This window comes from Canis lupus, chromosome 36 (assembly GCF_011100685.1).
Source record: "Canis lupus familiaris isolate Mischka breed German Shepherd chromosome 36, alternate assembly UU_Cfam_GSD_1.0, whole genome shotgun sequence".
In the NCBI taxonomy this organism is placed as follows: Eukaryota; Metazoa; Chordata; class Mammalia; order Carnivora; family Canidae; genus Canis; species Canis lupus.
The window spans coordinates 230,726-246,467 of record NC_049257.1 but is presented as its reverse complement, the minus strand read 5'-3'; positions in this window follow the sequence as shown (position 1 = coordinate 246,467).

The following is a 15,742-nucleotide window of genomic DNA, read 5'->3' as shown; positions in this document are numbered from 1 at the left end:
GTGAGTATATTAGAGAGAAACCTGGAATAGAAAGCATCTCAGATCAAAAGTCCAATGTTTGTTCCCAATCTAGATGTCATCAAATGTTAGATGGAATTAATAGTAAAAAATGCTAAGACATAAAGGTATTTCTTAAGATTTTTCAACAGAACCCTAATATCACAAATGGAATTTAATGTTGTACATGGTCATTTCCAAGTTGCTGTCACTGCCACATCCCATTCAATGACATTTCCCTGAGGAGAAGTTGTTCCCCTACATCAGTCATATGCACAATTAGCCTTTTATAATGAGTGGACAGTCAATATACAACAAAGAAATCAAAGGTCATTCCCTATCAGGAAAATTTTGGAGAGTTTCTTCTTTCAGGTTTCAAAATACATAACAAAAGGCAGGGTGCTAGATGTCAAAGTTCAGTAATGGCTCTCTTCCAGAGGGGCGCCTGGGTGGCTCAGTCAATTAAGCACCCCACTCCTGGTTTCAGAAGATCAGGTTATGATGATCTCAGAGTTCTGGGATCGAGCCCCAGATTGGGCTCTGCACTCAACATGGAGTCTGCTTGAGATTCTCTCTCTAGCTCCACCCCTCCTCCCATTCTCTCTCTAAAATAAATAAATACTTTTTTGAAATACCACTTTTCCAGAAAATAGAGTTGAGCTCATATTCCCCATCTGTAAGATGGAGGCAAGTTAGACCCACTTCTCTCAGGACATAACAGCTGGCCAGCCTCTTTCTTCAGACTTTCCTTTAAGGAAATTTGAAGGAAAAGAGAACTAGTTTATTTATTTATTTTATTATTTTGAGAACTAGTTTAATTTACAGTTCATAGATATGCTGATTAGAGTGAAGTTGACAAGAGATCATGAGCCATATGGAAACAAGAGCTATCAAGTGGATTCTTCATAAATTAGATGAGCAAGCCCCTGAACCCCAAATCTGATTATAGCACCAAAGGCATTATTTTCAGGCAAAAACTGCCATTCGAAGTTTTTTGTGTTATTATCTTATTCTAGAGGACATTTCTAGAAATAATAAAATAATCAAATTGAACATAATAGTATGTTAACCCTTCATAAGTAAGACTAAAACATAGGGTATACTGTATTAACAGCTAAAATTCAAAGTAGGTAAGGAAAATGGTGAAATATATTAGGATATAATAGGCTATGCTTTGGTAACAAATACATCCTGAAGTGTAAGTGGCTTAACAAAGACTTATTTATTGCCCACATCATAGACAAATATGTGTTAGAAGGATCTCCTTGGTGATTTTCATAAATGCAGACTCCAAATTCTTGTATCTTGAGATACTGACATCTTAAAAACTCAAGAACTTTACATTCTCAGTAGAAGGGTAAGAGAGAACCGGGATAAACTCTTAATTACTTCGCCCTGGAAGTCACACAAGTGCCTTCTACTCCCGATTCATCGGCCAGAACTCTGTCCCCTAGCAAGGAGTCTGTGAAATGCAAGTACACAAATCAATGTCTCTGACTCAAGAGGCATGAGGGCTGTAGTCGAACATGAGGGACTGACTCCTATGGCATATTGGGCAAGTTATGTAACCTCTCTTCACCTAAGTTTTGCCATTTGTAAAATGGGAAGAGTAAAACACCTGGCAAGGTTGTCATGACGATTAAGTCAGTCATCTACATAATTGTCTAATTTAATGCTTGAAACATATGGCAGCCATTGTTACTACTATTTAAATGGTTCATGGTTTTCATAATGGTCCTAAGGCTAAAGCAAATTTCAAGTTCAGCACCATCAGACCACAGACTCTTCTAGCATTTAAAATCATCCTGTGTGTATCTGAGCTTCTGCCCTTTCAAGTGCACTGCACTAGATCAAACTCTACACATACTAACATCTACCTTTCATTTACCACAGACCTATCTTCTCTGCTTTCTAATGAGTATTTCAGCATCAATATTCCTGAGGCTTTTAAAATCTTTTTTTTTTAATTTTTATTTATTTATGATAGTCACACAGAGAGAGCGAGAGAGGCAGAGACACAGGCAGAGGGAGAAGCAGGCTCCATGCACCGGGAGCCCGATGTGGGATTCGATCCCGGGTCTCCAGGATCGCGCCCTGGGCCAAAGGCAGGCGCTAAACCGCTGTGCCACCCGGGGTCCCTCCTGAGGCTTTTAACCTGATTGTTAATCTTTGAAGTTCAGGTATTTGCTTTTCAATTCCCTTGTATCTTTTTTCTCTCATCCTTTCTCTTTTTCTTTCTCTCTCCCTCTCTCTCTCTCTCTTTCTCTCTCTCTTGGAGCAACAGATTGAAAACTTTGGAAATCCCAAGGCATCTGGTCAACAGAATGTTATTTCTGAAGGTTTACTATGCTTTCAGAAACTAGGTTGAAAAAGATTCAGAATTCCTGGATGTCTTAATAAGCAATGGAACCAACATTTTCATTCCCTCCCTAACTTTGCCTTCCTCATTAAAGAGCTCAATTGAACACAGGTAAATGAATATACCTTCAACACTAAGCACTACTGGATCCAGATCCAGAGAAGACAGATCCATCCTCCAACTCCCTGTTTTGAAACAACTACGTAAAAGCCTTACCAGAAAGAGTGGATGGGAGCTCTGGTGTTTTTTTCTCATTATGCCTTTTAGCTTTTCGATTCACACTACAAAGATCTGTCAACACAATCATTCAGGTGGCAAGAGAGGCAGCAGCTGCTGCCTAACTAGGAAACCAATATTATTCCTGGAGTGTGTGTTGTCCTGTAGGGTTTGGATTAACTCGAGATGGATACTTTCTCTCCAGTGCTTTGTTACAAATCACTTCTGGTAGTACCAGAGGTACAGTAAAGAAACACTCAACACCCACAAAGGAATGATTTAAAATGAAATATGAAGCATTCTGACTGCTTCTGGATTATCTTTGCTGTGTTTCCTAATGAATTTTTAAAGGAAGTGGCAGCTTTTCTTCTATTAGAGTTCCTGAAAATGTGCTTGCGCATATACTGACCTCGGTCAAGGAAAAACCTGAAATATTATCTTAGAAAATAAGAACCTACCCACTAGTCTTAGTTCTTCTTATACATTCAGTTGGTATTGCTTTGACATAACTCAGACAACCCTGACTCAAGCATGTTTGACTTCCACAATGCATCCTGGGGGTCCTCCAGTACTTGCAAGAACACTGAGCTCCTAGCTACTATGAGTGCAATGCAATCCTCCCTTTCACCACCCCCAGGCCCAATTAGGAAGAAAGTTCAAGATATTCTACAAACCATCTGAAGAATGTCTAATTATCTAAGGCAGTTGAGCCATCAAAGATGACTCAAAGACCGATTTTCAATGGAGCAGGGCAAAGAAATTATATCTAAATTTTTCTGTAAACTGTAAACTATAAACTGTAAACTTTGGCTTCCCCAATTCCTGAAATCATCTTACACCTTAAATTATGCCTTATATAAGGTAACTCTGCTGGATCATTATAGACATCTCTAGGAATTGCTCCTAGTCAATGTAACTGATTTTGAAATTTCCAGAAAATGTGGGAGGAGAAAAATCTCTTGTTCCTCAACTCCCTGTGAAAGGAGTGTGAAATGACAAATCCCCAGAAATGACTGACTCTTTTCTTCTTTTCTGCTTGCCTCTTTACTCTCCTTTGAACAAGGCTAAACAGACAAGATAAAACAGACATCCTTTAACTTTGCTAAGAAAATGCTTTCAGAATGAGTATGAGTCCTGGGCTTATTTTATAATGCCAGCTGCTGCTGGCTCCTCTGAGCATGGAAAGTTCAAAGCCAATTCAGACTACATTCTAAGTGGCCTTGTCATTCATCCATAAATAAGGCTCCATCACTATCAGATCCTAGAACCTATGATAATAAGCATAGCAAAAAGAGCTATCCTCATCATGTACCAAATGCCTTTTATGACCTAGAAGGGCAAGGGGTCTATTTAGCTGCATGTCCTGGACAACTCATTTCTCCTCCCTTAATCTCAGTCCCTCATCTACAAAATGAGATTTTCCTGACCTATTCTTCAGAATAACTCAGGCATGAATTAATAGTTTCACCTAATATATTCTGCTACCTCATCTCTGAGATAAAATGAAAATAATAATAAAAGAAGGGTGTGTTAAGTTCATTGTAGATATAAGATGGAGACAATTATTGGACAAAAGTACACAAGAAAAACCCTGAGTTATAATGAATGCTAGGGATGGCCCATCACATGCAGTGTGATTTAAGGAAAACCATGGAAACTAATATGCTCAAACCTCCTCTATGAAGCTGTCCTTGGTACCTCAGTTGAGATCTTGAGCACTTTAAAAATCCTAGTATACCTGAGAAAAGAAATGGGTAATAATGCCTTAGCTTTAATGAGCTTATCAGAAAAGATCCAACCCTCTCTTGTTCAACAGGTTACAGAAGGTTTTACAAGGGATAAAGCAGACTTCCTGGCCCAGGGGGGGAAAAAAAGGTAGCGATGAAGTGGGGTAAAGCCTGGAATGTAAGTTTGGTGGGAAGAAGACACAGAATCGTAATTCCTGGAAAGCCAGATACAGCAGAGGGACTGGATCACAAAGTTATATGACAAAGTTCCAGATACTACTGACAAGGAGAGGCGAACAGAACCTCTAGAGAGACAGCCTTCAGTCCACTGGTCTAAGCTTCTTAAAAATCATAAACTTCCAAGGACATGATGGATCCAAAACTTTGATTGAGGCCTAAATGCATAGTTGGTATTTCAGTGGCTGCAGCTATGGCAAAGTGCCTCTAATTCAGGGAATGAAATAGTCTGTTCTATTACCTTTTCACAGAAGCCTTCCTCTGCCTCAGGAAGACTACAGCTTGAGATTATTTCCCTCTATCACTGGTTAATTTTACCCACTCCTTTTGCTGAAAGGATGATGAGGGATCATCATCTTTTGTGATTCTTTTTTTTTAAATTTTTATTTATTATTTATGATAGTCACAGAGAAAGAGAGAGAGAGAGGCAGAGGAGACATAGGCAGAGGGAGAAGCAGGCTCCATGCACCGGGAGCCCGACGTGGGATTCGATCCCGGGTCTCCAGGATCGCGCCCTGGGCCAAAGGCAGGCGCCAAACCGCTGCGCCACCCAGGGATCCCATCTTTTGTGATTCTATAAGGAATTCCTATGCTAGGTTTCTGAAACACACAGTGAGAGATCAAAGACCATCTCAGCTTTGGCCTCCTTCTTTCATAACAACTGGTCAATTGCAAAGGATCCAAGCTAATATTTAAAACCAATGCCCCGCACATACCAGAAGAGGGAACAGAAAAGAAAATCCATTTCTTCACCAGTCTGCTTTTGATCTTTCTACACCTGAAATAGTACTTACCAATGTTCAGCCAGAATAGTGTTTCTGTGTTCCATACATCCCGAAGCCTCAGGCAAACAAGTAGGCTCTTTCGATTTGCTAGAACAGGTTTTTTGTCTCCAACTGAGCTAGCCTCACAGACCTGATAGCTGAGGTCTGGATTCACTATATTACTTCCAAGGCCTGATAAGAACAATATCTAGTATCAGTTCAGGACTTATATGCTAAATGATGTTCTAAATGATTTATATTTATTTACTCACTTAATCCTCACCCAGATATCACTGAAGTAGCACCCTTCATAATTGCATTTCCCAGATAAAACTGAGGCACAGATAGCTTCAGTAATTTGCTCAAGGATACAGAAATAGTAAGAGGTAGAGTTGTGATTTGAACAGAGCCAGGCTGACTCCAGAACTTAACTACCTTGCTGCTGTACCTCCTATTGCTTCTACCTGCTGCTAAATTTCCTTCAGATGACTTTAGAGGGGACCTCTTCTTAGGCCAACAAGCTCCAGTGAAAACTGGAGTTAATGTTGAATGTCCTTGAGTACTGTTTCCCAAATGGTATCTTCAGAATTCTGTTCTCAAGGACATCAATAAACACTCTGCAAAAAAAGGGATCTCTGCTGAAATAAATTTGAGAATGTGAAGTGCTGTATCCTCTTGTAGAGAGTTGTAGGAGCACTTCAAAAACAATAAGAAGTTCTACATAAAGAAATTTGTTTTAATTTATTTAACCTAGTATGTGTCAAGTATACTTGACAATAGGATTCATTGTTTTTAATCCTGCATCAATTTGTATTCTAAAGAACAGCATTTATGAAACATCAGCCTGGGAAAAACTGGTCTAGAGCCATGAAAATGTATTTAAGCCTTTTTTTTTAAGTGGACTCTACACCCAGCATGGAGCCCAATGTGGGGCTTGAACTCAACCCTGAGATCAAGACTTGAGCTGAGATCAAGAGGATGCTTAACAGACTGAGCCACCAAGGCACCCTTATTTAAACTCTTCTAAATCTGGTTTATGGGATATGTGAGCCCTGATTCCTGAATGGAGACTGAGTAACTAGCCTCTTCCCAAGTGACTCTGGAGGAGCACAGAGAGTAGAATGCATGGTCTTACAGCAGCAGTTTCCAACTGGGGATGATTTTGACCCCTGGAGTCATTTGGCAATGTCTGGAGACTTTGTCACAACTAGGGGTTGGTACTAGTATCTCAGCAGGTAGAAACTAGGGATGCTGATAATCAGACAATGCAATGCACAAGACAGCTCCCCAACAGCTCCCCACAGCAAAGAATTATAAGGTCTAAAATGTCAATAGTGCCACTATCGAAAAAGTCTCTCTTCAAGGATATAACCCCATCTATTCCTGACCTATATTTAGGGAAAGGACCAGTCCACTGGACTATATAAGTCCCATGAGCAAATATCTATATCATCAGCTATTCCTATTCCATAATAAACACTCTATGAATATTTGTCGTCTGATCTTCTAGGCTGAAGGATCCTTCTCTAGCCTCTGTATTGTTTTCCTACCAGAATCTTAGTGCTTTAGGAATTTCTGGATGAAGGAAACCCTTGAGAGAAGCCACTCTGATTCAAGGAGAATGGCTGATTTGAATCTTAAGAGGGCAACAGGCGATGCTTTGTTCAGGAATCCTGGTCAATGAGCACATTTCTCTGATGTGCTTCACAGTCCTAAGGAGTATGTGAGAACCTGTGCCTACCACTGAGTTCAATGGCTGGCTAAAATAGTCCATTAGAGCTTCTTTGTACTAGAAACAGACTTTTTCTCCCAGACTTTTGGGGAAGGCTCTTAGCACAAGAGTTTCTCTAATCCAAAATAAATAGGAGAATCTGCTCAAAATAAATAGGAGAATCTGCTCCACTGGGTTTGGAAGAAACAGATTCAGCTGGATGTTTAAGGAATTTGGCAAATAAATAAACTGAATGGAAATAAACTGAATTGTGTCCTTAGAGTACCTGAGAATAATGTTCCATTGTCTTGGGGATATTGAATGTTATGCTAATTCATGAATCCTCATTCAGTATTAGATACACAACAGTGTTCTTTGGTGGCCACAGATTCCCCCAAACTCATCGCACATATGTCCATAGTGAATTAGGTTTCAGCCTCTGAGCATTTAACTTCTCACACATTCCAAGTCTGGAGTAACTGCACCAGGAGCCATCTGCCACTAAGCGTCCGGTTGGATTTGGACCTAATCCATCTCTGTCAGGTGCCTGATAGTCACACACTCTGAAACCCCAATGCCAAAATTACATGTGAATCAAGGACCGGAGGTTTCAAAGTGATCCAGTTAAATATTTTTTAGAACTAAGCTTAATTTTTCACAGGCTTAAACTTTAATCAGCAATCTTTGAAATGAAATCAGTTGGGTATACTTTTTAAACTAGAACATTTCTCAGTATGCTTCGGTAACTTTAAATATAATTAAAATGTTTCTATGCATAGTTTTTCATAATTAACACAATTTTTAAATATCTTTTTGGGCCTGATAGAATTCATAAGGCTTTGATTAAATAGGTAACCATTTCATCTCAAAAATAGAATTTTAAGGTTCTTTTGAGGAAAAAAACCCATGTCTTCCACATCTTTATAGTGTGATAACCATATAATAGGTATCTATTAAAGGTATTCATTCATAAATAAGTATTCATAAAGTAAACCTAAATTTCATTACTCCGTGATCTTACCAATAAAAACGGGAATAGCTAATGCTTATTGTGAACTTTCTATTTGCCAGACATTGTGCTAAGCATACGCTACATACATAATTTTCCCAAAACTCATCTGAGATAATTTCTGACATCCCCCCACCTTACAAATAAATTACCTGAAGCTTAGAGAGCTTAAGAAATTTTCCAAAGGACACAAAGCTGGTAAAATGACAAATTGAAGTTACAAACTCAGATCTGACTTCATTTAAGTACCACGTACTAATCAATTGTGCCAATGGAGCTTCCAGATCTGTCTGACTTCAGAACGCACAGCCTTAATTACTTTTTTTCCCCTCAGCCATGAACACACCCTCTTGTCGTCGTCTGTCAGCAGGAGGCCTTGTGGAAGACAATCGTTATGTGTTCCAGAATTCCAGGCAGTGAGCTAACATCTTGAATTGTATGTGCTGACTAACTATGCCAGCTGCTTCCTGGGACAACAATTCTTCTATCTCTGTCCTGCCTTGGTACAAGTACACCACACCAACTTCTCTCCCATAATGGAAAACTTGACACCTTAAGTAAACTTGAAACTTCAAGTATTCAAGGGCTCAGAATAGGCTTCCTGAGCTCTCTACTAGGTTAGAGGGGCCACTTACTTAGTAACAAACCAGGAACCACCAGTAAGATAGTACAAGAAGACAACAAACGTGGCACAGAGGTAAAACACATGTTCACAGAATATTCAAAAAACATCTTAAAGATCATTTAGTTTATTCCTCACTCTTCATACCTAGGCTCATGAGGAGAAGGGACTTCCCTAACTCACACGGCTAATTAGTGACACAGTAAGACTAAACTCCCATTCTCCTCCCCACCAGGACCTGTTTCCAGCACACAATACTCCCTCTCACCCTGAATTACTCCCAGGCAAACAAATACCAGTCCTTTATGCAGGGCGATCCAAGGATTTTTCCAATGACCCTCCTTTCCATGGAGCTTTCTAAAATTGGAGAAAGGAATTATTTATAGCCCTTATTTCAAGGTGCTTTTCAAATATCTAATTATCCATTGACCCACACAGAGGGGAAGGTGGCTAAGGACAGGGGACTTGGCTGTGTATTTTGTAATCCTTCATGTGATGACTGAAACTCCACTGCTTAGACAATGAATGCCCAGGTTAAGGATGCTAGGAAGTGAAGGCAAACATCTGTGCCTGTCATTTAAAGATGTGCTAAAGGCAGGAAAAAAAACCTTTGAAATGCTTTTAACCCTTAGAGGTAGGTAACAAAATGTGTGAGCTCTAAATGACCTCCACAAGAGTTGTCTGGGATGGACTTTGCTCCATTCTATTTTCCTTCAGTATTCTTTTTCGGGGCTTTCTAAATACTATTAGAATACAATTCTGAGTAGTGAAAGAGACTTCAACTGGCAACATTAGTGATACAGTCCACGAATCTTAGAAATGTTTCCATCTACCAAATTAGACTACTTCCATCTGGCAGACACTGCTACTTGCTTTGGGAGATGAATGGAGCTTAAGCAGCCATGGCTGCTTTTCAAGGTTTCAATTCAATGTAGGCAGTGTTCTATGCCTACATCTAACTTGGTTTCATTGCTCTGAGACTACAGCACTGCGGTTATTATATCCTGAAGAGAAAGACTGACTGCTCTGAGAGGAACCAGACAGACAAAATTATCATAGATCCTGGAATCTGGCTTTAGGTGTAGATGGGTGTGAGCCAAAAGATTTCTTGCAAAAGAATAAATAGAAGGAGATATAAACAAGACCAAAAAATCATCAGAGTATTGAAAAGTTTCCTTTTTTTCTTTTTCCCATTTTAGCCATTTTGAAAAGAAAAAAAAAGAATAAAATCAGAAATATACTTGACCTGTCCTGTCCTTGAGGCATTTCCAAAGGATGGAATGATGATAGTAAGAGTCTTAGGCTCTTCTACCACAAATTAACCAGAAAATACCAGATTTCCCAATCTCTTCCTTGTTGGTATGGTTCTGCAATCACTCACTTGGATTTCTCTTCGGCCACTAAAGTTTCCCTTAATTATTGCTGGGAATAATAGTAGTAACTACCCATTCACACCCTTGAAGCTCCTCTTCACTGCCTTCTATTTTTACTCATGATTACCAACTGGCCCCACATTCTCCTTCAGAAATTACACCCTTTCTTTCTTTTTTTTTTTTTAATTACACCTTTTCTAAGTTACTGTTCCACATGCAGCAAGAGTAGCTAGCTGTAATAAGTCACAATATTAACATCATTCCTTCTAATTCTCTGTAATCCTCAAAAATACATCTCACCACCTGTTTTATGCCTTTGATTTCACATCTAATAGCATGAGCTCAATAAGACAAAACTTTGGGACTTGACTTTGTCACACTGACTTCACTGATTTCTTGTAGGACTTTTGTCAATATTCTCATTTTCATACATAAGATTACAACAAAAGCAAAGAAAGCTTACAACATTCTTAGAGCTACCAGTCTTGATTCCACTTCATTTCTCCTTTCTTCTCTTCTTCCTCTCTTTCTCATTCTTTCATGTTACTCAAGAAACTATCTTTTGGAGATCTTGAAACACATTCTTTCGAGGCATTGGGCTACAAGACAGTATGTGTTATACCACAATATAGCAGCCCTGATCATTACCCTGTTTCCTTTAACTGGTTTGACCATTTAAACATTTTTTTTCATTCCAGGGTAAGTTCCCTGCCCATTAGGACACTATTTTGGTATATTCAAAAAAGGCTTTTTCTCCCCAACTTCATCCACGCACTTATATGCTCAATCACTTCCAACAATACCATTGGGCACTCATGCAAATAAAACTTCCAATGCCTTTCCCAAATATGCCCCAGTAATTTCAACAGTGTAGCATTAAGTAAGCACTTCCCCTCCAAGGTCTTTGTTCTGTACATGAAGTCACCAAATGAACCATCTCTTACAGTAAATTAATTTAAGAACCACTATAATATCATGCATCTGTGTAATTAACAAAATTGGCTGTACTGCATGTCTTAGTCATGAAGACTCACAATTTAGGTGCAAAGTTTAAGAACTCTGCAATTTGTAAGAACTTACATATTTTTTCCATTTAAAAAAAGCTTCATGATATCCCAATCCAACTACAATAGCCCTTATTATAATATTCCTCAACTAGAAACTTATTCTTCCCTAAATTGTATTGTTTGATATTATTGGCTCATTAATTTATTCAGCAAATATTATTAAGCACTTCCCATAAGCAAGGTATTGTGTAAGGTCTCTGGGTTTAAATCCTGGCTTGATATTTAACCACCTTATTCTTAGGTTGTTTGAGGGATTAACAAAGATAACAGGCTTAGAAGTTAAATATGTAAATAAATGACTTCTGGATGGTAGCATGAAGACTTCCAAAATCCTCTTCCCAAGGAAACAATTATAACTGATGAAAAAGATTTAAAAAAAAAAGAACAAGTGAACAAAAATTCTAGAAATGGATTTAAGAGAATACAATAAGTGAAGAAACGTTTACTCAAGAACATCTACTAAATCTTGGGACAACTGAGTGGCTCAGTCAACTGGGCATCTGACTCTTGATTTTAGCTTAGGTCCTGGGATTTAGCCCAACACTGAGTCTGTTTGAGATTCTCTCTCTCTCCCTCTTCCTCTACCCTTCCTCTTGCTCACACACAATCTCTCTCTAAAATAACTAAATACAACTTTAAAAAAATAAGAGAAAAAATCTACAAAATCCTGGTAAGAACAGGAAGAGTCTGTGGCATTTGAGTCATATACATCCTTCATCCCAGTTGATCATGATGGAAGCTCCACTCTGAGTAGATGAAACCAAGAACATAGGGCTCCCCTTCTCCTAGCTCTCAATTTAGTGGAACAGTAGTTCTTCAAGAGGGGTAGACTGCTAGTATTTCCCAGAGCTCTTCCACCCACCCTCTGATCTGTACTGCAGGAGTTCTATCTCAAGTAAAAACACCTGTGAGATCTGGGATTCTCTTCCTCTATTTAGCTGACCCCCACTCATAGGGTGGAAGCTCTACCCAAGACCTAGGGGCCTAGATCACCCTCACTTCAGCTAATTCATAGGTCAGAAGTTCCATATAAGGAGAGAGAAGTTGAGACAACCAGTGGTTCTTGCCCCAGACTGGCACTCTGCTTGAAAAACTGGAGTGTCATTCCAAAAGAAGCAGGCCACTGTCTCCATACCCAGCTCTGGAGAAGTAGAAGAGAAATAGAAGAGAAGTCAGAGAGAGAAACAGGCATAAAACAAAATCTTTGAATACTCAACAAAAACAGACAATATATGTAAAAAACAAACAGAATTAAGCTGCGCCCCACAACACAGGGAAAAAAAGGCAGGCAACAGAAGTTACCTTTGAAAGGTTCCACATGTCAGACTTAGCAGACAAAGACTCCAAACACTTATTAGAGATCTGTTCAAAGAACTAATAAAACAAAACAAAAATAAACAACAACAAAAAAGCTTTGCTTAAAGAAGGAAATGTGATGACAATCTCTTATCAGATAGAAAATATCAATAAAGATATATAAATCATTATTTTTTAAAAGGGAACCAAATAGAAATTCTGGAGTTGAAAAGTACAAAAACATATGAAAAATTAACTAGAGGAGCTCAACAACAGATTTGAGCTGGCAGAAAAAAGAAACAGTGAAGTTGAATACAGATCAATAGAACTGATGCAGTCTGAAGAACAGAGAGGTAAAAAAGAATGAAGAAAAATAAATAATCTTAGAACTGTGGGACACCATTAAGTGCACCAATATATGCACATTATGAGGGGACAGGAAAAGATAAAAGAGGTAGGAAGAGAACAGCAGAAAAAAATAATCAAAGAAAAATGATTGACAATTTAATTTTGATGAAAAATATTTATTAACACATTAAGAATTTCAATGAACTCCAAGTTAGATAAAAACAAAGATATCTATACCCAAATGCATCACAGTAAAACTGGTGAAAGACAGGTAGCAAGAAAAAACCCAATCATTTAAAGAATACCAAACTTGGCAATATCTTTCACAAATAACAACAAATACGGAAGAGCAAGAAACACTTCCCAATTCTATAAGCTTACTATTACTCTGATACCAAAAACTCAACAAAGATGTCACTGCTGTGACCTGAATTACATCCTCCCCAAATTTCCTAACTCCTAGTTTTATATATTTGGAGACAGGGCATAATGTAAGGATGTAATTAATGTTAAATGAAATAAGGGTGAACTTTAAGGATGTGTTGAACGGTTTTTATTGATTTGGGGGGGGGAGGGCGGATTTCTCTATTTCCTGGATCTGAACGCCTGTTTCCTTCCCAGATTAGGAAAGTTTTCAGCTATGATTTGTTCAAATGCATATTCTGGACCTCTGTCCCTTTTGGCGCCCTCGGGAACCCCAATTAAATACCCACCATTTGCTTCAACGTGGATGGAACTGGAGGGTATTATGCTGAGTGAAATAAGTCAATCGGAGAAGGACAAACATTATATGTTCTCATTCATTTGGGGAATATAAATAATGGTGAAAGGGAATAGAAGGGAAGGGAGAAGAAATGGGTAGGAAATATCAGAAAGGGAGACAGAACATAAAGACTCCTAACTCTGGGAAACGAACTAGGGGTGGTGGAAGGGGAGGAGGGCGGGAGGTGGGGGTGAATGGGTGACGGGCACTGAGGGGGGCACTTGATGGGATGAGCACTGGGTGTTATTCTGTATGTTGGCAAATTGAACACCAATAAAAAATAAATTTATTATTTAAAAAAAAAGAAATAAGGGTGAAGCTCAAATTAAATAGAATTGGTGGCCTTGGGACATCTGGGTAGCTTAGTGGTTGGGAATCTGCCTTTGGCTTGGGTCATGATCCCGGGATCCTGGGATCAAGTCCTGCATCAGGCTCCCCATACGAAGCCTGTATCCCCTCTGCCTATGTCTCTGCCCTCTCTCTCTCTGTGTTCCTCATGAATAAATAAATAAAATCTATAAAGAAAAAAAAGAATTGGTAGCCTTATAAGAGGAAGATCTGTCCCTCCATCCTCCACACTTCCTTCTCCATACCTCTCTCTTCCCCACTTCCACATGCTCAGAAGAAAGGCATGTGAAGTCAAAGTGGCCATCCATGAACCAGAAAGAAAGCTCTCACCAGGAATCAGACCAGCTAACACTATGATCTTGGAATTTCCAGCCTACAGAACTCCAAAGAAATAAATTTCTGTTGTTTAAGCCACAGAGTGTGTGGTATTTTATTGTGAGAACCCAATTAGACTAATATAATCACAAAACAATAACACCTATAGACCTTCAAGAATATCAATGCAAAAATCCTCAAGACATTTCTATCAAACCAAATTTAAACATTATAAATATCTTTCACTATACCTAGTAGGATTATACCAAGAATGCAAGGTTAGTTCAATATCCAAAACTCTATTAATAAACCATATCAGCATAATAAAGTACAAAAGCTACATGATCATTTTAGTAGATACCGAAAAAAAAGTGACAAAATATAGTACCATTTCATAATTAAAAAAAAAAAGGAGGAAAAAGCCCCATACATATCCAGGTAGGAATAGACAAAAACTTCCTCAACCTCATCAAGAGCATCTGTACAAAATAAGGATAATGATAATAACAACTAACGCCATCTAAAAACTGCTCTGTGCTCTGTGTTCTATATGATGAGCTCACATACACCACTCACAGCAATTGCTCCTTTTGCCTACAAAGTCCACACTAAAAGCATGCCAACACTTTCCATCATGATGCCCAAATATCTTTCCACCTCTCTGTCAGTACAACACTCATGTGCCTCTGTACCAGGTACATGAGGTGACTGACCATTGTGTGGAAGACTTGTCCTTCTCTATTTTGTCATTTGCTTAATGTGCCTTTGTTTTTGTTGTCCTTCACTTTTGATTTGCCCTACTTCTCCATCTCTATCTGTTCCTAACCTATTTGACCCTCAAGAGTATGTTTAAATGCCACCTCATCTCAGATGCCTCTCCCCCCAAACTTTTCTCTCCCTTCCTACCCCACCATAAAAATCTGTTCTTTTTTCTGCCTTTCAGTAGCCCTTTGGAAATCAATTATAAATCTTATAATGTTCTACTTTGCAGTCCTTCCAGACATAACTTCTTGAAGTTGGGGACCTCATTTTTTGAAAGTAAGCATCCAAAAAGAGACTGTTGAGCACCCTGCCTTGCATATAATAGGTGCTCCAAAAGTCCTGAAATGAATTGAAAAGCTAATCATGAACACATTCTTGGTAGCATGCCTATGAGAGGCAAGTTCTGGTTTATATTCTAGGGGCTAACACAATGTGCTGTGTGAAATAGTTCTAGAATAATCCTGAAGCACCACCATTTAATCTCAGAAAATGCCCAAAATAGTACCTTACCCTTTAGAAATCTCATGTTGACTGCCATAAAAATATATGAAATAACATGAAATGAAGATAGTGTGCCTTCTGCTGAATTTAAATTTGTGATTTAAGTTAAAGGAAAAAATGCTTGGAATGAAGCATTTGTGAATTCTAAATAAATCAATAAAAAGGGGACAGACATAAGATTTTCATATTCTCAAACATTTCCAGGAAAAGTGGTAAAGTAAGCAAAGAGAAGACTGAGGAGGACTTACTCATGTCCCTGAATCCATCTGCACAACTAATCATATTAAAGGGCTACAGGCTATTGTGGCAACTATCAATTGAGGTTTG